We start from the raw sequence: 25,826 nt of genomic DNA on the forward strand, positions 1-25,826 counted from the left end.
ACAGACCCTTCCAGCAGCCTGATGAGGTAGCTATAGCCACCCCCATCTTTCCGATGGGGAAACTGAGGACAGGAGCCACTGGGTGATTTCTCCCAGGCCCCGTGGTTGGTCATGCAGAGCTGGGCTCTGCTCCTCTGCGAGCCCAAGGAAAGGCCACCCTGCCCGCTCAGCCAGCTGAGCTCACAGTGGGGCACCACTGTGTCCAGATCCCTGTGGGAACACAGAGCTGCAAGTCCTCTGGGAGGAGGCTCCTGGGGCCATTGCACGGTTGTGGACATCACTGGTCTAGCACCTTCTCAGCTTCTGACTCCTCCTGGAGCCCCCTCCAAGGGACTCTGCAACTGTGCCTCCAGCTCTGCTGCGGGCCTGACCACCTCCCTTACCTGGCCAAGCAAGAGCTCCTCCTGGGCTCCAAGCCCTGGTGAAAAGTGTCTCAGCATCTTCCGAACCCTTGGAGACAGGCAGACCCGGGTTCAAACGCCACCTCTGCTACTCCCAGCTCTGTGGCCTTGAGGAGAGCAATGCCTCATGCATCAGTTTTTTGGGGCTACTGAAACAAATACCACACACTTGGTGCCTTAAACAACACGAGTTCTAGCCTCTCACAGTTCTAGAGGAAAGGCGTCAAAGTCCGTCTCACTGGGTTAAAATCAAGGTGACTGCAGGGCGGCGCTCCTTCGGGCTGTAGGGGACAATCCCTTTCGGTGTCTTCTCCAGCGTCTCGAGGCGCCCATATTCCTCAGCTGGTGGCCCAGCATCACTTGGACCTCTGCGTTCATCACTGAGCCTCTTCCTCTGACTCTGGCCCTCCTGCCGCCCTCTTCTAAGGATGCTTGTGATTCCACGGGTCCGTCTGTATAATCCAGGATAATCTCCCATCCTGAAATCCCCAATCACATATGCAAAGCTCCTTTTGCTAAGTCTGGGAAACTATTCACAGGTTCGTGGATTTGGACATGGACATCTTTTCAGGGAGGGAATATTATTCAGCCTTCCACACCTCAGTTTCCTCGTGTAAAATGGGATGATAATCTGTACATCGCAAGTCTGCTGGAGGACGAATCATGTTGTGAAGCAACAGCTGTGTCCCTGGTACAAAGTTGAAAATGAGGTCACGAAAGGGTGGCCTCTGCCCTCCTCCCTGTCTGTGTTGGCTTTCTGTCCCCAGGCCTGTCCCCAGGCCTGGCTCTCAGCGGGGACTTAAAGTATTTCGGTTGAAATAAACTCCTGGTAGTGATGGATGGCTCTGACCTCCCAAGTGCTGGGCAGGGCTGTTTGCAAATGGAAAGGCTTCTGGGCAGCAATGGGAGGAATTTGCGCAGAAACGTGAAACGGTGTGTTCGTGGACATAAACTCCAAGTGGTTTTTGTTGGGAAAGCTGAACTGCAAACTTCCATCTGCTTCCATGTCAACTGCTATCCCAGGTGGGCTCAGCTGAGACCCATCCCGGCCACGGAGCATCTCTCCCTGAGGGCAGCGTGAGGCTCTCCTCGCAGCCGGAAGTCCGAATGCTGTGTCCCCTCCTTGCTCACTGCCCAGGCCTGGGAGGGTGACAGATCTGGTTGCCAGGGGCTGGAGCATGTGACCAGTCGAGGAGCACAGATTCTGGAAGTCCCCATCTCCTGGGAAGGAAATCAGAGACTGGGGTAAGGGGCAAGGTAGGGGGAAGAGCTGTGTCCTTCATTGCAGGGGTGAGGCGGGGGAGGGGCCAGATTCCCAGGACCCCTCCTAGCGTTCCCTCTGGCAGAAGGCTACCACTCAGAACAGTTTAAACCCATTTTAATCCAATACTCTTTACCAGCAAAACATCCTTCAGGGGCGCCTGAGGGGCTCAGTCATTTAAGCATCTGAGTCTTGATTTCGGCTCAGGACATGACCTCCCGGTTTGTGAGTTTGAGCCCCCCTCCCCTCACAGGCCAGGGGAGGAAGGTGTGCAGATACTAGACCTCTGAAGTTGGGGTTGGGTGCTGTGCATAGAGGAAAGTCCCATAGAGAGGGAGCCAAGGGCCTCAAGCAATCCTCCCTAACGTACCATGTGGCCTTGGGCCTGGAGAACTTGCCTGCCCGACCATCTGCCTTTGGCCCCAGACCTCAGTGGGCTTAGGCCTCACTGTCGGAGGGTGTGGATGGAAGCGGACTTGGGGCATCAGACTGAGCCTCACTTCAGAGGCTGGGAGGAGTTGAGAGAAATGTACGCTTTACTACCAGGTCAGCAAGAACGTGCAGAGTCTGAAGGAACATGGTCCCTGAGGAGAGGGGATGAAGGCCGGCAGTGTTGGCTCTGCCCCCGACCCTCTGGGACCCATATTCTGACTTCTCATCTGCTCCACGAGGGGGGTGGGCTGCACGCCCTCTGCAGTTCCTTCCAGCTCTGACATTCTTGATGCTACCTGGGCTTCTCCAAGCCCTGCTCAGCCCTTTTCCATTTTCCAGCCTGAGCCAATAGCCCGCCAAATGGTGGGCCACCCCACAGGTGATCAGCCACCACAGTGGGGTTTCTCGCAAACTGCTCTCACCGGCAGTTTCCTTCCCCAGGAGCAGGAGAGGCAGGCTGAGCCCTGTTCCCCTACCTCCTCCCACCACGGGCGGGCCCCGGGGAGGAAGCCCCGCCCCCTCCTCCGCTCCTCTGGCCTCCGTGGCATTCTGTGAATGAGTCTGAAAACAAATCATCACAGGGAGAGAAAATAAGCCACTTGTCCCAAAATAGTTCTCTGAAGCTCTGCCGGCTGCCTAGTCCCATGCCTTTGCAGCAGCGATGTTCTGTTATTTTGAAAGAGCCGAGAAGGCCACCTGATGGGTCTTTCTGGAGTCTCTCTCCTGGGGAATGAGCCTGTAGTGTGTGCCTGAGCATGGGCTAGGGCAGGAGTGAGTGTGCTGGTCTTGCGGCAATGGATCAGATGCCGCAGACCTACGACGAACCCCACAGGCTTCCTCCTGCAGCTTTCCCAGGTGGAGGAACACATCAAGGGACGGTCTCCAGGCCAGAGACTCTTGGATCATAATTCAGTGAAAATGTGGACAAATGTCCCTCCGCACTGGCCACCAGGACTTAGAGCACAGAGTTAAGCACGAAGGGCTCCGTGGACCCAGAAGAAAATGCCAACCACCGGAATCATGGGTGAGAATTTGAATAGTTCACACGTCCTGTGCTGATAGGTTTACATTAGGGCCTGTGGGCACAATTCAAGGAGTCCACGGAAGGTTTTTACATCTCTATTTTTCACTACCTTGGCCAAACTTTAGCTTTTCTAAAAGCACTAGCTTTTGCATAGTGCTATGATGAATGTATGCAAGGGACCTCAGACAAATTTAGCAGCGTCTGTGATTTGTCACCAGTAGAATCCACAGATACAGCGCACTTGTTGCAGAAGTCTTAAATTATTGTTTAAGCTCATCACGACTTCAGAATTACGGTGCCTGTCAGGCCTGTCACTGATCTTGTTAATGTGTTCACAAAAGAGCACAGGCGATACGGGATCACAAATCTGAGGTTTTTAAAAATATTTTGATAACCGCATTTCCATGCGATTGATTGGAGGCCTTTTGTAATCGGATGTATTCTCCTTTAATGCATTTAAAAATTTTGCTCTGAAGAGGGCTTCATAAACTTCACCAGATTGCTGTAAGAAAGAAGTTCCTTCACTTTCCCTGGATAACCTGGCATAATCCTCCCACCCAACCAGCCAGTGTGGGGGGTGCAGGGCTAGTAGGGTCCACATGGACCTGCAAACGTTTGGGGGCGCACAGAACCCTCTGTTCCAGCAAAAGTGTATCAGGAAGCCCAGTCCAGCACAGCGTGTGAAGGTGGAGCTCCCTGCTCTGGTTGGATTGGGGGCGGTGGCGGGTGGGGGGAGTTTCTTGAGCTGCCTTATCCCTCGATCCACCCCTCCCCACCCACCCCTCCCTTTCCTTTCCCCCTTCCCAGAAGGTCCATGGACTTCCTAGGTTTCAACAGAGCACATCTGCAAATCATCAACCTAATGCAACCCTCTCTAAGGGTCGTCTTGCTGGTGGCATACCTCCCATACCGCCCTGCGCAAGGGGGGTCCCCAGGAAAGGCGAAGTCAGAGGATATCATTTATAAATGCAAGGTGAGGCCTCTGGGTGTTCGTGGGAAAAAAAAAAAAAAGGCAGGAGAGATTGGGGATCCTAGCCCAGGGCGATCTGGGTTCCAATACTTACCAGCTGTGTGGCTGCGGTTTTCATCTAGTAATCAGTAATAATAGCTCCCACTTTAAAAGGTTGCTTGGGTTATGAAAGGAAACAATGCACGCAAAGAGCTAAACTGGCTCCATAAATTCCCACTGCTACCCTTTCCCTGGGGAAGGCTTGTACCTGCCGCAGGCCCCTCCAGCCAGGGACACAGCCTCCCTCCCATCCTCTGCCTTGGAGGCAGCTTCAGCTCGGAATTTTCACCATTCAGAACTGAAACCCTCAGTTCTTCCCCTCTTTGCGAACATGTCACTTGGCCTCTCAGGGTGTTTTAGCAGCTGCTGAGCTCACCCAGAAGGCACACACTGTAACCATTATTTCATCATCTAATAATTAGCCTGACATGTAGAATGGGCCCCGAGGGCTCTGGGATGACAGTGCTGTTTTCAAATGCAAAGATACTGTAATTTTGCACTTCTGCCAGGCAAGATGCAAGCAGAAGGGAAAAGTGACCCAAGACTTTGCGCACCCTCAGCAGCGCTCAGCCTGTTACGCAGAGGCTACGCAGAGGCAGGTTATTGGGGAGACAATGAAGCATCGTCTCCAGGACCCCTCACTTGCACAGTCCCTGTTTGCTGTGAAATTTGCAATAGTGTATGTGTGCATGTTTTTTCCTAAAGACACTCTTCAAAATGTACAAATTTCAGGCTCCACAATACCTAACCCACCCCAAAGTTGTCCCCTGGGTCTGCGCAGCCTGGAAGTGGACCCCCTCCTGCTGCCATTCAGGACTGGCAAGCCGATTTGGGGGTGCAAGTTACAGAGCGATTGCACTTTGGGCTAAGGGATTTGATGATTCGCTGGGGCAGAAGGGGGCGCCATCCTCAGGGCGGTAGTTCCCTGTACTGCCACCTGCTGGCCAGGAGACTTGGTGCAGCCGCATCAGCTCTAAGCCTGGGAGTCCCTCCCCCGTAGAATGCACTTGAGAAGCCTGACCTGCCCACAGTGCAAGACTGCTAGAAAGAGTAAAATTTATCTGTTATCTGTCAGTGGGCTGAGGTGGAAATGTCGGTGATGATTGTGAAAACACACAAAACATTGATTTAAGGATGAAAAGGCCGGTGGTAAATCCCCAACCTCAGCCCCTGGCAAGTCATGGAACAAGGTATATAACCTGTGTGTGCCTCTCTCGACTAAAAAATAAAATAGGGAAATGCACCGTTATTAGCAGGAGCCCAGGGGCTGGGAGGGGAAAGCAGTCATCTCTACCTTCTGCAGCCTCAGATCTCTTAGAGTAGTGCCTGGAACAGATGACCAGGGAAGAGCATGTGGGTTCAGGCAGGACACAGGGGAGAGGTGAGGAGTGAAGGAGTAGCTCCCGCAGCAACAAGGCTGGGCTCTGTCATTACTTCTGTCCGTGGCCCAACATGCCATCTGGGCTCAGAACCCACAGCCCTTTGACACCTTCTCTTCTTTTTTTCCCCACATCCAATCAGTCGGGGTATTTTAAGTTTACTTATTTACTCTGAGAGAGAAAGAGAGAGTGAGCTGGGGAGGGGCAGAGAGAGAGAGAGAGAGAGAGAGAGAACCCCAAGCAGGCTCCACACTACTAGTGTGGAGCCTGATGTGGGGCCCAAACGCACGAACCGCAAGATCATAACCTGAGCTGAAATCTAGAATCGGACGTTTAACCGAGCCACCCAGGCACCCCATGCAATCGGTTATTAAGTCTAAATTCCTCCCCTCAATATGTGCTGTTTGGTTCCCTCCTCTCTATTTCTACAGGCCACCATTCATTTCTTATCTGGATGAGAGCCACAGGCATCTAATGCATGTCTCCTCAGCTCTTGAGGTGCCAGACCAGGCTGGGGGGTGGGGGCGGGGGTGGCAGGCCAGAGCCTCTAGACTGGCACTTTACAGCCTTGGGAAACCTTGTTTGTTAATCTCCATGTGCAGTTCAAATGTCATCATTTTCTTAATGTTGCCTCTATGGGGGAAACTGGGGGAAGCATCCACCTCCCAAGCGCCCCCTTCTGCCTAACCAGCCCCACGTTAGGTACCCTGGTCAAATTCATCTCCATGGGGCCCAGCTTTGATAGTGCAGCTTGCCTGCGGCCTGGCCGTCAAGATTCCAAACCGTATGAAAGTTACTGAAAGCTACCAGGGCCAGCAAGAAGACCCAAGCCCAGCTCGAGGAGATGGGTGGAGAAAAGCAGGTGGGGAGGACATCTGGTAAAGGTCACTACTGCTCCTTCAGCTGGAATGGTGGTTCTCAAACTCCACAGTGACAGGTACGACCTGCTGCCCTTGTGAAAAGTTCAGATTCCAAGGCCTCCTCCTGCCCCACTGAAATTTTCATTCAATATATTTGCAACTAGCCCCAGCAGACTGCATTTCCAGGAAGCACACTGATTGTGGACACGGGTGTCGCACAGACCTTACAGTACCCGAAATGGTCTCAGCTAACCAGCAGGCTTCATTCTGTCAGCTCGTTTAGAAGATAAAACAATGGCACATGGGCAGGAATTTGTATGAAAAAGCTGGGTTTCAGCCTAAAACCTCAAATCAAACGTATCACTTTGAAAAAATATATATAAGAATGAGACCTTTAAAATAGGGAAAGCAGTTGAAAGGAAGACAACCCAAAGTTACTCATCCCTGAGAACATTCTCCCAGAAAGGCAAACTGCATGGAAAATATTAAATGTCATCCTAAAGAAAAAAAGAAAGTCTTGAAATTCTGGAGAGAAGTTATTTACAATCTATAACGAAGGCAGCCCATTGGGCAGACAAACACAGCAAACTTCTCTCTCAAACGTGCCAAGATGGAAGTTATACAGAAGACGAAGAGCACATATGTGACTGAATACTGGCAGGGGTGGGGGAGACAGGCATGCTTTCCCTTAGGTTTCCAGAGTTGCCAGAACTTTCTTCATGGCATTATGATCTTCAGTGTGGGCGAGGCCTCAGTAACAGTTCCCGCCAGCTCAGGGACCTGTCCCCTTACTCAGCTGGATGGTTCCACAGGCTGTCACGACTTCTTCTAATTCCCAGAGGGAAGAATGGCAGGAACCCATCGCGCAAGTGGCACTCAATGTTTGAGATCCAGACTGACTTGAAAACATGGGTTGCCTCTTCGCCGTGACTCGGGAGGGATGCTTGGATTTTCCATCCCTGCCTCCCCCTCTGCCTCCTCGGCACACCGCGAAAACCATTTCCTTACATTTCAAGACTCTGCCCGGAGCACGGAATGGAAGGCTCGGGAGCTATTCTGGGCTGCTAACAGGCTGTGGTAAAATAGAGACCCGGGAGTGACTGCAGGTTCCTTCAACCAGGTCAGAAGGGGCGGTCCTTCCTCTTCGCCTGAGGAAGACCAGGAGGTGGTCCTGGAATGGACAGCCCTGCCTGACTTCGTAGACCTGGTTTGGGCTGGTTCGACCGCAGTGGGGTGGGCACCCGCTGGTACTTTCCCCGGAGGAAGTGTGGCGTTTCTTGGCGTGTATCTCCCTGAGATCTCAGCGAACTGGCTCGAGGGTAATGATTCAGGAGGAGGCTGAGAACCAGCTTGAGGAAGCGTTTAGTGAAGAAGCCTGTTTTCAGCTCTTGTGTGAAGCGCTATTTTTAACTGGGACAAAATATCTGTCAAGGAAAGAAACACAAAAGTCTCAATTAGATCCTTTTCGAGGTGCACGGAACACTCATCTCGGCCAAATGCAGAATGGCCAAGTATTAAACACTGAGCTGGAGCCAAATGTCGCCAGTATAAATACCCCGTGGGATACGATAATAAATATACAGCTTTTTAAAAATGTGTAACTATTGCTGTGCTTTTGTTGTGAACATGTTTAGCGTTCAGATTTCTAGCTTGACTTTGTAGCGCGGGAGCAACGGCACGGCAGTGCTGTCTGCCGCCACATGACGCTGACCTTCACACCGTGATACACATTTACAACCCTCGCCGGACACTCTCGCTTTGCTTCCGAGGTCACTCTGCCAGCACGGGCTGCTCCTGGTGGCCACGTCGGCCAGCCAGCCAAGCTGATTTTTTTCTTGAACTCTAACTGGCTGAAGACAATTCCTCTCCCAACTCCCGATGTAAAAAAGTCTCAGCCAGGACTTCTTGAAAGATTCAAGGCACATCTGAAATGACATATCTAAAAATTAAATGTAGCACTTATGGGTTAACTTATTATCACCAGTGCTTGTTATACCAAAGAATTCTAGCAAGATCAGCATTGTAAGCTAATAGAATCTATTATTCTTCCTCGTGCGGTTAATGTAATTGTATAAACAGCTCTCCAGGTGGCCACGATCAGATCCACCATCCACGTGGGGGCTCAGGGAGGAACAGAGGGGGAAGCCTCGGGTGTCAGTCCTGCTTGGGCTTGGAGCACAGAGCCCAGCCTCTGGCACACTGCCTGCCACTGAGCGGGCCTTAGGCATATATTTGCTGGATGGCTGACTGGCTAAGTGAACAAATAAATTAAGGAATGAAAAGAGATACAAGCCAGAGCCAAGCAGAGAGGCATCTGCACCTGAAGCTGTGCATGCACCAGGTAAGGTAAGTAGAGAGGGGCGGATCTAGAGCAGGCAGGAGGGTAAAGTCAATCCTATTGGGAAGCCACGATGCATACAGAGGAGACAGGACAGGAGGGAGGCTGTGACAGGGCAGGGTAGCCATGGGTGGGGGGTGAGTGTCCTGGCAGGCAGGTCAATAGGTGTCCCGAGAGCAGGAGACACGTAAAGGTCATACAGAAGACATGGGGTCTCAGGAGCAGGACTGCAGACCCCAGCCAGGGTGAGTTATAGAAGAGACAGAACTTGGGTGGGCTGTGAAGGCCCAGAGCACCCAGATGGCAACTAGAACAAGAGCTGGGGGCGGGGCTTGGCCCCGGGAAAACAGCCTGTTAGTAGACCTGAGTTCCAGGCCAACGAAGGAGCCTGGCCAGGCTGCCTCCAGGGCAAATCCCCCCCCCCCCCAGCCGCTGAACTTTCAACTCTCCCCGGTTTAGGAAAGAATCTACGCAAGGACCCAGCAGGGCTTGGCCTACATGAGGCTGACAAAGTGGTCCCAGGGAAGGAGGAGTCTGGGAGGCTCCAAGATCATGGGGTCAAACAGGCCACAGCTGTCCGCAGAGAAGGTAAGCCTAAGCTTGACACGTTCTTTTAAGCTTTCGTTTGAATGGACCCAGCTGTCCCGGGCCCTGAACACTGCAACTGATGATCAGCTGCCCAACAATGATTTGGTGAGACCTGCAGTGGCCAGCATTGCGCTTCTGTTAGTGACTGGGGGCAGGAAACAGTCATCGAACGGATGAGTTTATTCTAAGTTTGCATACTGTGCTGCTATACACAAAGAAAGCAAGGTTGTAAGAGGGCTACAGCCAGAAAGCGCTGCAGACGAGCGTGGTCAGGGAGGGCTTTCTGGAGGAGGTGCGTTGTGCCTTGGGCCTGTAGGATGTAGGTCCGTGGAATAGAGAGAGGGGAACATTTTAGCCCGGATAACCAAGGGAAGGAAAAGAGAATTCCTCATTGCCTAGAGTACTCGATGAATTCCATCTCGCAGGTGAGAACCCTGAGGCCCAACATGGTCACGGCCAGTTAGCGGTGGAGTCCAGTGAGCAAGGGCACGCCAGTCCAGGAGGCCCCACGGTCTTTCCTCACTCGGAAGAGCTGCGTTACTTTCTCCTGCTGCGTGGAGAGTTTGCTTTGGCTTTATGGGGAAGCTTTGGGCTAGTTTGGTTTGTTTGGGCTTTTTCTTTTCCTCTGTTTTGTTTTTTAATGTTTATTTGAGAGAGAGAGTGAGAGTGGGGAGGAGCACAGAGAGAGGGAGATACAGAATCTGCAGTAAGTTCCAGGCTCAAAGCTGTCAGCACGGAGCGCCACGTGGGGCTTGAACCCACAAACGGTGAGATCATGACCTGAGCTGAAGTCGGACGCTTAACCGACTGAGCCACCCAAGTGCCCCTGTTTTGTTTTGTGAAAGTTACCAAAGGAAGGAAATGGCATTTTTTTCCTCCAGTGGTAGGACCAGTTTTGCACTTACACAGGCAAGAAGGCCCCTCTCTCTGCCGTGCCCAGCACGAGACCCACTCTTGTCTCCTGTGGCTGTGCCCATCCCCACAGGCCACGCCTGTTGTACTGATTTCTGCAGTTACAGCAAGTCACCGCAACCCCAGGGGCTTAAACTGATCCAGATTTGCTATCTTAGAGTTCGTGGGTCAGAAGTCTCAACAGGGCTATCGACAGGGCTGCGTTCCTTTCTGGAGGCTCGAAGGAACAATCTGTCTTCCTGCCTTCTCCAGCTTCTAGAGGCTTCTCTAGAGGCCACCGATATCCCTTGACTTGCTGCCTCTTCCATCTCCAAAGCCGTCAGAGGCTGGTCGAGGGTTTCTCACATGGCACCACTCTGCCTTTCTCTCCCGCTTCTGAGGACCCTGGGACTGCACGGGGCTCACACAGATAATCTGCCACAAACCTCCGTGTCATAAAGTCAACTCCTCAGCCTCAACTCTGCCTACAATGTTGATGTAACATGACATGTTCTCAGGTTTCTGGGACTAGGACGTGGGCGTCTTCGGCGGGCCACTACTCTGCCTGCCATGTGGCCGAGGCCAGAGGATTGAATATACTCTGTTTAACAATCTGCTGGCCTGGTTTACAATTTTAAGTATTGGAGATCTGGTGTGTAGGCTTCCGTCTGCGTCCTGGCCCCAAAGGCTAAGGCAGCTTGGGTGCGGACAGGGGCCGTTGGAGGGGAAATGCACTGTGGCCGCCCTCAGCATGGTGGGGGAGCACCAAGGACTCTCCTTTGGCCGGCAGCTGCCCCCCTGCACACAACGTCCAAGGCTCCCCAAGCCTGTCGGCCTCCAGCAAAAGGTGTCACCATCATCTCACCTGTGACTCCTAACACTGCTCCTCTTACAACACTGTTCCTCCCCATGGAGCTCAGTTCCCAGTTCTTTTTGCCTTTTACTTTTGCATAAGAAGGGTAGAAGCGAGGGATCATCCCAACTCCAATAGTACAGAACATCAAAGGACGCCAAGCCCCTAGGGAAACCAGAGCGCGGCTTACATCATCCTGCAGCACACCAGCACATCGCTAAGCAACTGTGGGATCAACACTTGTTTCCATGGAGATGTCACTTCCTCACCATCCTCCGGGCAGAGCAGAGAAGTGCGTCCAGGAGGAATGAGCACGCTGAGCTGTGCCAGAGAATGACAAAATCTGGTAGAAAAACTATCGTCAAGGTGGAAGGTTGACAAGAGAGAGCTCTAGAATGAGGACGGGAAGGAGGATGGGCACCGGACAGATCCGCAGGGAATGACTGGCCAGAATTAACCCCGGGATGCACATCCCCTGGCCCCGCCCCTCTCCACATGGGAAGCCGCCGAGAGAGAGGCCTCAGACTCCTGTCCCATCCTGCACAACAAGCGGTTCGCAGGCTGAGCTGAGGCCAGAGCCCAACGCTTGTGCCTCCCTGCCCAGGGCCCATCCCACGTGAAGGAAGGCAGTAATACTCTTTCTCCTGTTGGTTCAGGCAAGCAGAGACGGCTCTTGCCTTTTGGTTCCATGTCTTGGCCCAGCCTGCCCAGCACAGCACCTTCCTGGGACCTGGCTCCCACTCCCCTACGACAAAAGATGTTGCTGCAAGGGGTGTGCTTCCAAAATGACCCTAGCGGAGGGAAGTGGAAGGGAATTCACGTTCACCCAGCACCTGCTATGTGCAGGCGTTTGCACCAGGTGCTTTTTATGAGCAATCTCAGCCAATCCTCAAACTCCACCTATTAGAGTGGAGTTAGAGCCTATTTTGCAGGCAAGAAACTGCCACTCGGAGTGAGGTGGCTTATTCAACGGGATGATAAGAGATAATCGCAAACTTTCAGATTTCGCTCACTCTGTGCCAGGCATTGTTTTAAGTTCCTTACAAATATTAATTCATTTTGTCCTCACACGAAATCTGTAGTGGATGGAGGCGGATTATTATCTATCCATTAATGTAAGGGCCAGAGCCAGGCTCTGAAGCCTGGGCTGCCCTTTCCACTGTGTGATGCTGACCCCACTATCAACACTAAAGATAACAGCTCAGGAAGTGCGAGGTCAGATGCACGGGAATGAGCTGACACTATATTGGATGGTGAAACAGGATGCCAAGTGGGATTTCTCCTCACATCCCAGAATTGCAGCTGAAGACTGAAGCTGAGGGTGGAAAGCATTAAGGGCCCCATGGTCTCAGTTCAGAAATCCACCTGCAGGGGCACCAACCCCTCCCTCAGACTCAGGAAGAGAACTGTCTCCCGCCAAACACCAAGTACTCTGCCCACTCAACCTGCTGGTGGTGCCAGAAGGTGCAAGAAGAGGCCTGGGGGAGGACAGGGGGGCCAGGGCCTCCACAGGCTGGTGGAACTCGTGGTGAGAGGCTCCTCCCCTGCAACCTGGTGAGAGGATTGTCAGAGACCCCCTGGTTACTTGAGTGTCTGTGTCAATGAGAGGAGGTTGGCCTGTTCCGAGGCTGGACTGATGTTCACTGAGCTGTAGACCTGATGCCATTCCTGAGTCTGCTGCTGGGGCCATATGACAAGGGGAGTCTTGGGGAATGTTCTGGGAACACTTGTCTGATGTAGGCCCTCCCTTACTATGGGAAAAAGGGTGCATGGCAGTTTCCTCTCACCCCCTATACTAGTGCCTACCTCTGGTCTAGAGATTTCCAAAGGCAGAAGCCTGGTAATTCTCAGAGTTTCCACATTCTACTTTGTAATTTTTCCTTCCTGCCTTCCCTAATCCCCATCCTCAAGAAAACATTGATTCTGTGTTATTATCACTATAGATTAGTTTGTGCTTTCCAGAACTTTTTGTAAATGTAGTCCTAGACCATGTACTCTATATTGTGTAGCTTCTTTCATTCCGTGTAATTATTATGAGATTTACTCCTGTCCATTCCTTTTCATTGCTTAGTAGTATTCCATTGTGTGGAATTTGTTTATCCATTCACCTATTGATGGACATTCATTACAAACAAACTGCTGTACATATTTTTGTACAAGTCTTTGTTGGGGATGTATGTTGTAATTTCTCTTGGAAAGCACCTCAACGTGGAAGGGTTGAATCACATAGAAACTGTAGGTTTAACATCTTAAACTATCAAACTGATTTACAGAGGCACCTGCGTGGCTCAGTTGGTTGAGCATCTGACTTTGGCTTGGGTCATGATCTCACAGTTTGTGAGTTAGAGCCCCATATTGGGCTTGCTGCCATTAACATGAAGCCCACTTCAGATCTTCTTCCCCCCACTCTCTACCCCACCCCCGCTTGCATTCTCTCTCAAAAATAGATAAACATTTAAAAAAAACTGATCTCCGAGTGGTTGTACTATCTTATATTTTTACTACTAGTGTTCCAGTTTCTCTGTATTTTCACCAAAACTTGGTATGGTCAGTCTTTTACAGTTTAGCCATTTCAATAGACATGCAGTAGTTTCTCTGTGTAGTGGTTTTAATTTGTATTTTAGTGTAGTTGTTTTAATTTGCATTTACCCAGCGCCTTATGATGCTGAACACTTTCTCGTGTGTTTAATGGTCATCCATGTGTCTTCTTTGTTGAAGTACCCAAGTCTCTTGCCCATTTTTAATTATGTTCTTTGTTTTCTTATCACTGGTTTTGAGAGTTCTTTTCATATTCTGTATACAAGTTCCTTTTAAGTTCCTTACAAATTATTAGATTTATGCTTTGCAAATATTTTCTTCCAATCTTTGGGTTGCCTCTTTTTTTTTTTAATTTTTTTTCAATATTTATTTATTTTTGAGACAGAGAGAGACACAGCATGAGCAGGGAAGGGGCAGAGAGAGAGGGAGACACAGAATGTGAAGCAGGCTCCAGGCTCTGAGCTGTCAGCACAGAGCCCGACGCGGGGCTCGAACTCACGAACTGTGAGATCATGACCTGAGCCGAAGTCGGACGCTTAACCGACTGAGCCACCCAGGTGCCCCTGGGTTGCCTCTTTAGTCTCTGACAGTATTTGATTTTGATGAGGTCAAATGTATCAATTCTTTTGTTCATGGGCTGTGCTTTTAGTGTCATAGTCTAAAAAATCTTTACCGAACACAAATTTACAAAGATTCTCTTCTCTTTTCCTCTAGAAATATTGCAGGTTCAGGTTTTACATTTAGTTCTGTGACCTATTTTGAGATAATTTTTGGGTATGGTATGGATTGTAGTTTGTTTTCTGCATAAGTATGTCTGATTATTCCAACACCATTGAAAAGTAGAGTCTTTAATCCATATTTAATTTTGCTAAGTCTTGAAGTACTCACATGTTCTTTTCCATGACCCTCCACTGGTTGCTCTCAGAAAGATTGGGGGAAGGCAAAACCTATATTGGTAGCAATAAGCATGAAACCCAGGTAATTTGCCTTAGAGGAGGGGCACAAAGTCCCATTCCTATCTAGGACTCTTTTACAAGCAAAGAGCCTTAAGCCACTGGAAGGGCAGGAAACTAAATACCTAGGCATAACTCCATTACCTCTGGAAGAAAATAGAAACAAACCCGTTTGACACTGGAGGCCTTTCTGTTCCCTGTCTACTGCTGGTGAGTGCCAAGAGACCACTGAGTTCCAGGACCCTGCATTGATACAAAGCAGAGGTCTACCATCACCGAGGTTGGGGTAAGGGGTAAGGCAGGAAGCCCTCCCCTGCCCAAGATGTCCCACAAGTACAGGCAGGGTTTGGTTTCCACAAATGTGACAGGCAGGAGAGGTGAAAGCCAAATGCACACAGTCTACCTAGGACAAAGGCAAGATCAGAAACCTGAGAACCCCGTCTGCTCCAACGTGAGCCTCACACCCAGTACTGAGCCATAACAATCTATAGCTGGGGAAGAATACAGAGAGGCTCCCTCTATGATTCAGGCCACACAGGACCTGAACTATTGGCCAGTAGGAACACTGAGAAAAAGTTTACAGCATGCAGATCTCACACTAAATGCAAGATACCACCACTTCACCACTGGAGGGATGTGAAGTCCGTGTTGCAATGAGGTGAAGTATAATGATTATTAAAACTCAGCACAGCTGATGATTCTATTTGGTTCAACCCCACACACTAATAGCCTGACAGAAAAAAGAGGGATTCCCCACTTCCTGTCATAAATTCTATTTACCTAAGTCCTTACTGTTATTCTACATACAATATTTGAATACATTTACAAATTATAAACACAAAAACACAATTATAAGACATAAACAAAAAACAGGAAAAAAAAATGCCAGCATATTATCAAGAGATAAAACAATTCACAGAATCAGACTCCAAGATTACACAAATGTTGGAACGAGCAGAGGCTTTAAAGTAATTATGATTATTTTGTGGAAAAGGATCTGGTAAAAAAAAAAAAAAAGGTGGAAAACATAAGTGAACAAATTGAGAATTTCAGCAGAAACATATAAAGTATAAAGAGAGTTAAATATAAATATTAAAATTAAAAAAGACAAAGCATTCCTCTGATAGCTTATAAGCACACTATACACCCCAGAGGAAAGAAGCTGTGAACTTAAAGTAGTTCTATCAATAGATATTATCCAAACTGAAACACAAATTGGCAAAATAATGGGAACATCCAGAAATGTTCCAACATCCAGAAAGCATCCAACAGTTGTGGGCAATGTCCGTATCAATGATCCAAAACTGAGAGATCAATGATCCAAAAAGAGAGAAAATGGGGCAGAAGAAGTATTTGAATGTATATAATATCCGAGAATTTTCCAAAATTAATTAAAAGCAACAAACTATAGTTTATGGTTCCATGAAATTCAGAGAACTCCCCCCCCACAATAAAGATAAATTTAAAAACGAAACAAAATGAACAACAACAGTGACTGAAACTCAAAGAGAAAATATTGATGGCAAACAAAGGGGGAAATACGATATGTACGGGAGGAAAAGGTTTGAATCACAGCAGACTTTTCTTCACAAATTCTGCAAAACCAGAAGTTAGTATAACATCTTCAAGGTACTTGGTGGGGAAAAGAAACTGTTGACTCATAGTTTTATACCAGTGAAAATATCTTTTGAAAACAAAGGCAAAATAGAGATTCTTTGAGAAAAGCAAATCTGAGCGAATTCATTACCAGCAGATCTACACTATAAAAGACGTTAAAGGAAGTTTTGCAGATAGAAGGAATATGATATCAAATGGAAATTGATATCTGAATAAATAAGTGGGGCACCTGGGTGGCTCAGTTGGTTAAGCGTCCAACTCTCAGTTTCAGCTCAGGTCATGATCTTACAGTTCATGAGTTCAAGCCCCAAAATGAGCTCTGTGCTAACAGCATCGAGCCTGCTTAGGATTCTCTCTCTCTCTCTCTCTCTCTCTGCCCCTCCCCCCTCACTTTCTATCTCTCTCAAGAAATAAATGAATAAACTAAAAGAAAAAAAGTAAGTGAAGATAGCTGGAAATGATAAGGACAAGGGTAAATGTAAAAGACTTTTGTTCTTATTTTCAGTCTCTTTTGCAACAAGTAAAATGTCTGACCACAATAGCACAAGGATGGGAAGGGGGAATGAAAGTATCCTATGACCCTCTTACACCATATATGTGTAATGGTATATACCATACCATATACTATTTATGATAAACCCTAAAGCAACCACTATTTCAGAAAATTGGAGATTGGAGGCAAAAGTCAAAATTCAGGGTTGTCTGAGTGGCTCAGTGAAGTGTCCAACTTTGGCTCAGGTCATATCTTGTGGTTCGTGAGTTTGAGCCCCGCGTCGGGCTCTGTGCTGACAGCTCAGGGCCTAGAGCCTGCTTCTGATTCTGTGTCTCCCTCTCTCTCTCTACCCTTCCTTCTGCTTACACTCTGTCTTTCTCTCAATAACAAATAAACATTAAAAAACCAAAATCGAACTAACATATACCCTGACCATATACTGTTGGTACAATTATTTTAAGTAAGAGGGACAGGCTAAAAAGACTGAAAGTAAAGTAAGTTTGCTAATTGCCTCATCTGTAACCTGTGATCGTGAAAATCTAACAAACATAGCACTAAACGTATGTGCATATTTAACATGGCAAAGATAAATACAAAATGATATATTTAAAACTCCCACAACTCATTAGCAAAATAATAATAATCCAATTTAAAAATGAACTAAGAACCTGAGTAGACATCTTTCCAAAGAAGATATACAAGTGGCCAGTAGGTACCTGAGCAGATGCTCAACACCAGCCATCAGGGAAGCACAAATTAAAACCACCATGAGATATCACCTCACATGTCCTAGAATGGCCATCATCCAAATGACAAGAGAAGACAAATGCTGGGGAGGATGTGAAGAAAGAGAACCCTTGCGCACTGTTGGTGGGACTGCAACTGGTGCAGCCACTACGGAAGTCTGGAGGTTTCTTAAAAAATTAAAAATAGAACTATCATATGATCCAGCAACTCCACCCCGGGGGATATACCCAAAGGAAACAAAAACACTAACTTGAAAAGATATCTGTACCCCATATTGATAGCAGCATTGTTTACAATAGCCAAGACGCGGGAACCACCTAAGTGTACGTTGATGGATGAATGGATAAGAAGTTGTGGTGTAAAAAAAAAAAAAAAAAGTTGTGGTATATATATAATGGAGTATTATTCAGACATTAAAAAACAAAGACATCCTGTCATTTGTGACAACATGGATGGACCTTGAAGGCATTATGCTAAGTGAGATAAGACAGACAGAAAAAAGGTAAATGCTATATGATAATTATTATATATGGAATCTAACTTAAAAAAAAACCAGGGGTGCCTGGCTGACTCAGTCAGTTAAGCATCCAACTCTTGATTTCAGCCTAGGTTATGATGTTATGATCTCATGGTTTGTGGTATCCAGTCCCACGTGGGACTCTGCACTGGGCGTGGAGCATGCTTGAGACTCTCTCTGACTCACTCTCTCTCTCTCTCTCTCTCTCTGTCTCTCTCTCCCTTTCTCTTAAAAATAAGTAAATAGAAAAGAAAAGAATATTTTTAGATAGGCTCCCAAAACAAAACCCAATTCTGTGCTACATGCAGAAGACAAACCTATAACAAAGTTGTTTGGGAAGGCTGAAAATAAAAGAATAGGTAATGTTATGCCAGGCAAATGCCAATGCGAAGAAATCAAGAGTCATAAAGCTAAAATAAGGAAAGGAAGAATCCAGGTCAAAGAAATCATCAAACAAGTCAAAGACAGTTTGTAACGCCAAAGGTTATAATTCAACAACTCAGAATAATTATGAATAAATATGCCAGTCCACATACTAAAAAATTTCGTACAGCAAAAATTACAGGAAATAGGAAAAATTGACAACAACACAGGAGGATATTTTTGTCTCGGTCCTGGGCAGATCAAGAGAACAAATGAAAAGAAATAGATCCAGTTATGGTCAGCCTTAGTTAAATAATAGGGCAGACTCTGTACCTGATAATAGAGAATGCACCTTCTTTCCAATGCCCAAGGAAGTTATGAACATTCGTGAAAACCTTATATAAAGCCACAAACATCACTACATAGTATAGATGATATTCTCTAATCCCAGGGTAATAAAACTAAGAATTTATAGCAATATCAGAAAAAAATTCCTTTCACCTGGAAATTCATAAACTGCTTTTAAAACTGCTCTGGAGTTAAAGGTGAAAATACAAACAGAACTTCTAAAACCCAGTGGAAAAGCACACACATTAGATCTACTGGAGTCACAAATAGAGCAGATCTCAGGGGGAAATTAATAATGCTTGATAGATAAATCAGTTACAAATAATTAAAACAGGTGAATTAAGAGCCAACTCAGAAAGAGAGAAAAAGAACAAAAAACAAAGCAAAAGGAAAGAAAATATAAAAACAGAAAGTAATTAATTTGATGACAGAGGAACCTAGAACCCATGCATGAATCCAAAAGCTGTTTTTTCGGAAAAAAAAAAAAAAAAAGCAAATGAAATACATATTAGCTAACCTAATTGAAAAATTAAAAAGCAGGCACAAACAAAAAGCAAAACAAATATGGTAAGGAATCGAGAAGAGAAAATTAAAACAATCATGTGAAACTGCTTTGCGCAACTATTAAGTAAACAGACGTTAAAACTTTGTGAGACGGAAATCACTTCAGGCCCAGAGGAGTTACACGAGTAACTGGTAGAGCGAAGACTGTTTTTCAGTCTTGTGACCTCCCAAGCCAGGGCTTCGCTAACCGGCCCACTGCCTCCGGCCTCCCACCGGGGACCTCCGTGGCCAAAGGCTGTCTAACATCTGCAGGAAGGACGATTGGCAGGAAGGGGCGGCTCTGGATTTGTAGAACCAGTGAAATAAAATCGTGCATCGTGGTCCCAGGGGCCCAAAGGACCCAGCCAGGCAGGGTCCCCCTTCTTTATGGCAGCCCCAGCCCTGTCTACTAGGATCAGCCAGCACTCCGGCAGTAGAAGACTCCGCAGTTCACGGTGCACCCCATATCACAGCCCGGCCTGCATCCTCCACCTTGCCTGGAGTCCTCACTCAGACACGGTACGGGCTGGGCTACTTCCTCTATTCCTCTGCTTCTAGGGTTAGGGCCCAGCTGGCTGCCACGGAGGCCTTGGTCTCCTCAAGAGCCCAAGGGGTGAGGGGTCACACCAGCATTCCCAGACCCACGTGGGGAGTCTACTCAACAGAAAACAGGCTCCAAGAGAGCCGGAATCTGGGCGGTACCGACAGACACAAAAGCTGTCGCCCATATGTGACTCAGTGGAAGAGAAAGTTAGACCGATGTGATTAATACGACCCACTTTGTAAACTGTTTTCTTGCTCGTTGTAAAAGCGGAATAGAGAGAGAGACACGGAGACTGAAAGAGGGAGAGAAATAAAAATATAAAGTGAGGGGCGCCTGGGTGGCGCAGTCGGTTAAGCGTCCGACTTCAGCCAGGTCACGATCTCGCGGTCCGTGAGTTCGAGCCCCGCGTCAGGCTCTGGGCTGATGGCTCAGAGCCTGGAGCCTGTTTCCGATTCTGTGCCTCCCTCTCTCTCTGACCCTCCCCCGTTCATGCTCTGTCTCTCTCTGTCCCAAAAATAAATAAAAAACGTTGAAAAAAAAAAATTAAAAAAAAAAAATATATAAAGTGAAAGTAAATTGTCTTATCACCCGACTCCCGTCCCCAGCCCCTGTGTCCAGGAGGCAAGCTCTTTTGCTAGTGTCGCATGTATTCTTATTTTTCCAAAGACATTCCATACCTAAAATAGCATATACCTGTATATAAATAGGTTACGCATACACGCTGACACATCATATTAAATTGTGACACCAAATGGAGCCATTCATTCAGTCAGTCGGTCAGTCCTTCATTTAAAACAGATTAGATGCTAAGGATACAGGCCCTGCTTGCACAGAGTCCAGAAGCCAGCGCAGTCCCCAATTAACCTCATCAGTACAGGTACAATCAGGAACCGAGAAACAGTGAGGAAATACGTGTGAACTGAGAAGCCCCGCAGGTCATAGTCTGTCATTGTTTAACAGACGGTCACCAGCAAGCTGGGCGCCCGGACCTGGCCGCGGTCACACTCTCTCCAGCGCTCAAATACGCTTCCGATCAAGGGGCAGAGCTGTGACTCACTGGCCTCCACCATCTGCTGTGCGGGACTCACATGACTCACGCCCCCACCCCACCCTGTCCCCCAGGAGTGCTTCAGAGGAATGAGAGACAAGATTATTCCGTGTGACTCAGGCAGAGAAAGGCACAGCCTGGCCTGGCTCTCGCCCACCGCTCCCTCCCTGCCTGAAAAACAGTGGTGGGCATGGCCCTGCCTCGGCCTCCCAGGGACACATCTTGTTAGCCTTGTGATGGTGGAGGGACCGTCCCCTCCCAGCAGGGGTCCACAGAACACCAGTCGTGATTAGTTTTCCACCACAGACGCCAGCTGAGCTTGCCAGGGGAGAAGTGAGGAATCCTGGCCTCGGCCCCCCACCTGCCTCTGCAGGGCCCTCCCTGCCACACCCTTTTGTGGACAGTCCCAAATCTGGGGCTCTGCTCCGCAGGCACCCCAGGCCCGGGCTGCTGCAGCCATGCGTTTGCATGGGGCTGCCCTACCCCAACACCTCAAACTTCACACACCCAGCAGAACACCGTCCTCTGCTCGGCCTCCTTGACTTACTCCTCTTTCCGTCCTGCATCCTGGTCATGAGGTCGGTGTGCACAGACCCCCTCGCTCCCTCCCCACCCCCCCAGTCTGCCCTTCCTTCCATTCCCCTGCCTCTGCTTTCTTTCATGCCCTGCCCTCCACACAGACTCTTTCAGGAACCCTTCACTGACTCCAGGCTCCAGACTTCTCTTCACTGCCCTCAACATAGTTTCTTAAACACATCTTGGTGGCAATTCCCTACCCAGATGCCAGATACTGCTGGCATCTCCTCGGGGTCTACAGCAAAGACCACAAACTCAGAGGCCTGTGGAGGGCGGGCAGGTGACACCCAACAGGGAAGCAGGCTGAGGGTGAGTTGATAAAGGGCCACAGTAGGGAGTGGTGAGGACTAGGGCGGCCTGGAGAATGCTGGTCCTGGGTAAGGGTGGCCACCACCCAGCCACAGCTAAGTGTAGCCACAAGAGAGCCAGGGCCTCAAAAGACCAGGCCTTCAAGGCTTTCACGAGAACCCAGATTTGTTTCTGAAATCCCTTGATCTATGAAAGTTGGTACCTAATTCACATTGGAAACCCTCGGAATGATTTCCCTGTTCCTGTATTTCCAAACCTCCTCAGTCTTGGTGCCACCTACTCGTCCAGAACCATCTCCCATGGTGGCCGTCCTCCCTGCCTATGGCCAAAACCACACCATGCTCCGGGACACGCCTCCCATGCCACACTGACGCTGTTCCCTGCATTGCCATTTGCTTCCTCTTTGATGTCCATCCACATCCTCCCCGCTCATGAAGGCCACCTTCCTGCCACCCCTGAGCCTGATCACTCTGTCCCTCTCTGCTCTTATGCCTCCCCTGCATGTCGCCCCTCTGTCCTTGTACGAGACACAGTCCGACCTGTGTTACCAGCCGTGTGTCTGCCCATCGTCCTTGCAAGAGTGGAGACTCTCAGATACAGATGCTGTTCTATTCACCCAACCTGCACGTGTTAGGCTCTGAGAGACATTTCAGGGATTGTGCTAATTAGAAGTGAAGAATGGCACGATGTGGGGCTGGGAATTTGGGGATTCGGAGTCTCCAACCCACTCCACATCCAGGGTCTGCCTCCTTGGCACGCCTTCCCCGGGCTGTGCACCCAATTTCTCTGGGGCCTCTGGGCCTGCGCCCCAACCCAGCTGCTTGTGTGCGGAGATCACCGCCTGAGGAAGTTCTGAGTCACCATCTGAGCTTTGGCCGAATGTGCTTCGCAGACCTTGTCATGAGTAACCTGGCTCGTGTCTTGCTCTGCAGCTCCCCCCGCCCCCGCCCCAGTTTATGGCTAAAAACATCTGTATGAAAATGGGCCTCGCCAGAGTGTTTGTACTCTCCCTGCCCCTCCCCCTGCACCTGAAGTCCTGGTCCCCTTCCGGCTGTTTATGACTGTTTGCTGTGGAAACGCGTGGCTTTGTGGCCCAGGAGGGAGCAGGTGCTGAGGAATGGGAGAGTGAATGAGTTCATGAAAGTCAATGGGCCTGCTTCTCTTTCTGACCCCAAGGAGGAGCGGGGAATGTGGGCCAGAGCAGCCAAGGGAGGATGTGGAACACAATAAAATGCGGGCTGGTTTTCCGGGAGGTGTGAGCGGGATGTGAAATGACCTCCAGATGTGGGTCTGAGAGGTTGCCCGAAGTCTGAAGCAGGGCTTTTAGCAGTCTCCCTTTGAGGAACCAGAGAGCCCTCAAGAAGAGGCAGCTTTGTATGTTTCTTTGCACATGGGCCAGGCCACGGTCTCCACCACTGTGTGCAGCTGCTGGGCCCTGCACATTCACACAGGCCTAGGCCACTGAGACCCGGGCATCTAGAAGGACACAGAGCCATCCCGTTCAGTCAGTTCCCCTGCAGGGGTCCCTTTCACCCCTGGGTTTGGTTCACATTTAAATTAGAGAAAAGAGGGGCGCCTGGGTGGCTCAGTCAGTTGAGTGTCTGACTCTTGATTTCCACTCCGGTCATGATCCCATGGTCCTGGGATTGGGCTCCACGTCGGACTCTGTGCCGAGCATGGAGCCTGCTTGAGATTTGTTCTTTCTTTCTCTCTCCCTCTGCCCCTCTCCCCCCACTCACACTCTATCTCTCTCTAAAATAAAATAAATAAAATAAAATAGAGAAAAGATGTTGTGGGGACCAAGGGAAAGGCTTGATGGGCACTGGAGACCACTATTTCTTATTGGTGGTGGTATTCACAGGCCAGGGAGCCTATGAGGAGAGAGAAAAAGGAGAGAAAGGGACCGCAACTCACTAGCAAATGCTCTTATTCCAAGTAGTGTTAATATCTTTCACTCAACAGGCTCTTTTCAAGCTTCTCCTATGTGCTGAACACAGTGTGAAACTCCACGGGAGACACAGGTGCAAGCCAGGGGTCCTGCAATCCATTAGGGGAGAGAAAACATACAAATCACTGCAAGTGCGGGGCGCCTGGGTGGCTCAGTCGGTTAAACGTCCGACTTCGGCTCAGGTAATGATCTCACGGTCCGTGGGTTCGAGCCCCGCGTTGGGCTCTGTGCTGACAGCTCAGAGCCTGGAGCCCGTTTCGGATTCTGTGTCTCCCTCTCTCTCTGACCCTCCCCTGTTCATGCTCTGTCTCTCTCTGTCTCAAAAATAAACATTAAAAAAAAAATTAAAAAAAAAAAAAACCAAATCACTGCAAGTGCTACAGGCCTAAGAGAAGAGCTCAGGATGGGGAGGAGAGCATCTACAAGGACAACGGACCAGGAATTTGAGCCTCATGTGCAGATGTCAGGGAGGGGTGCCCGCAGGCGGAGTGCTGAATGGCAGGGGGCGAGGTGGGGGCAGAGTTTGAGCACACGAAAGAGATCCAGAGAAAACCACCCTTTCAAGCACACCTGGCCAATGGCTTTGTCTTTGGGAGTTGATGGGAGTCCTGCTTTGTGGGGTTCCCTGAATAGTCATAGACAGGAACTGGTGGTCAGTGGAGTTGGCTGATGAAAACGGGGGTCTCCTCAGTTTGGAGGAGACAAGAGGCTGTTTCATTGTTGATATGAAATCACAGTATCTGCTTTGAGACTCCAACAGTGTCAGTCCCTTGGGTTCAGGGTGCTGACCCAATGGTCAAGGCAAGGCCTTGCAGCTTCCTCCTTGAGGAGATGGTCAGCTGTCAGGCTCCTTTTCCATGACTTTGGTGACATTGCCAGTTCTTTCTGCTTCAGAAGGAAGGTTTTCCCTCCAAGCAAGTAATCCCCTGGTCTCCATAGTTAGAGCCTCTGTGACCTCACGGAACCGTGCTGTTCCTACACAGGAGCTGTGCGTCTGCCTGGATTGTCTTGATACTCTCTATTCAACGTCAAGGCTCTAGTTACACGTTAAGAACTTAGCCAATTTCTTGTTGGTAGTTAGGAGTTGTTACTGTGAACAAGGGGAGACATGTGTCTTCAGCTACGCTCCACTCTCTACACTCTCAAGCCCCCATGGTGAGTTCCTTGTCTTTTCTGAAGTACTCTTTCTTCAGAAGTTGAGGAGCTGACTTTTGTTGCAAGTAGGAGGGGATTTCCAATCATGACACTAGAGGGTTTAATTACTGCTTCAAAGACTCCTTACTGGAGTGCCTGGGTGGCTCAGTCTGTTGAATGTCCAACTCTTGATTTTGACTCAGGTCGTGATCTCTCAGTTTGTGGGATCAAGTCCTGCATCAGGCTTTGCGCTGACAGCACAGAGCCTGCTTGGATTCTCCCTCTCCTTCTCTCTGTGCCCCTCCCCTTCTCTCTTTCTCTCTCTCAAAATACACTTGGTCTTAGCCAAAAGGCCGAGACGCAATCTCTCTCTCAAAATAAATAAATAAACTTAAAAAAAAATTTTTTAATTAAAAACGAATATATTTTAAAGAAAGACTCTTTACCCATGAGTTCCCATAAGGCCTAGGAGATTTATACAAATTCGCTCTCCCTCCACTTCCCAGCTCTCACCATGTGCCAGAGTCCTAGGGCAGGTTGGCAGATCAGGCGCGACTTTGACCCAAAGCCACATGTCTAACGAGGAGCAGCTTCATGATCCAGACAGCATTCTTGTTCCTTTCCTTAATGTCTCCCAGCCGGGCTAATAAAAGCTCTACCCAAAGAACAGCCTCATGTGTATGTGTCCTGAGCTAACTCACCCAGCACAACAGCTGTTGGGTCAGAGGAGGCCTGTATTCTACATAGGTTTCTTATTTCAAGCCAAGAATGTTCTAGATCTTGATTAGCTGCTATTGTTATCAACTGCATACTTCTGCGCAACCCCTCAGGTGGAATGATTAACCACATGGAGCATTAGGAGCATGGAGGGAGACCAGGTGTTTTTCAGAATGATTCTTCCTACCTTCAGAGAGGCAAGTGACACTAAGGTCGTGCTCCATGTAGAGCTGGGAATGACCCAGATTCTGGGAGGGTCAGCACACTGCCCATGACTATCGTGTAAGGCAAAGGAGTCATGGACATCATCAGCCACACCTCCCCACCTTCTTGCCAGTTACATATTCTTTGCCAGGTGCCCTTTTTCAGGTCTGGTGCTGCACTACAATTCCATT

The 25,826-nt window shown here is 48.9% G+C and overlaps 1 long non-coding RNA gene across 2 annotated transcripts; it reads right to left on the bottom strand.

Moving 5' to 3' along the window:
* Window positions 1-6,889: 6,889 nt before the first annotated feature.
* Window positions 6,890-24,570, bottom strand: LOC125937569 (uncharacterized). Of its 2 annotated transcripts, none has more exons than XR_007462433.1 (4): window positions 24,151-24,570; window positions 23,547-23,669; window positions 8,078-8,291; window positions 6,890-7,790 (listed from the first exon to the last, which is right to left on the bottom strand). It is a non-coding gene; the product is annotated as an uncharacterized LOC125937569 (long non-coding RNA). The 2 variants fall into 2 exon arrangements; XR_007462432.1 differs by having other exon boundaries at window positions 8,078-8,305.
* Window positions 24,571-25,826: the final 1,256 nt, after the last annotated feature.

Source organism: Panthera uncia (assembly GCF_023721935.1).
Source record: "Panthera uncia isolate 11264 chromosome A3 unlocalized genomic scaffold, Puncia_PCG_1.0 HiC_scaffold_12, whole genome shotgun sequence".
In the NCBI taxonomy this organism is placed as follows: Eukaryota; Metazoa; Chordata; class Mammalia; order Carnivora; family Felidae; genus Panthera; species Panthera uncia.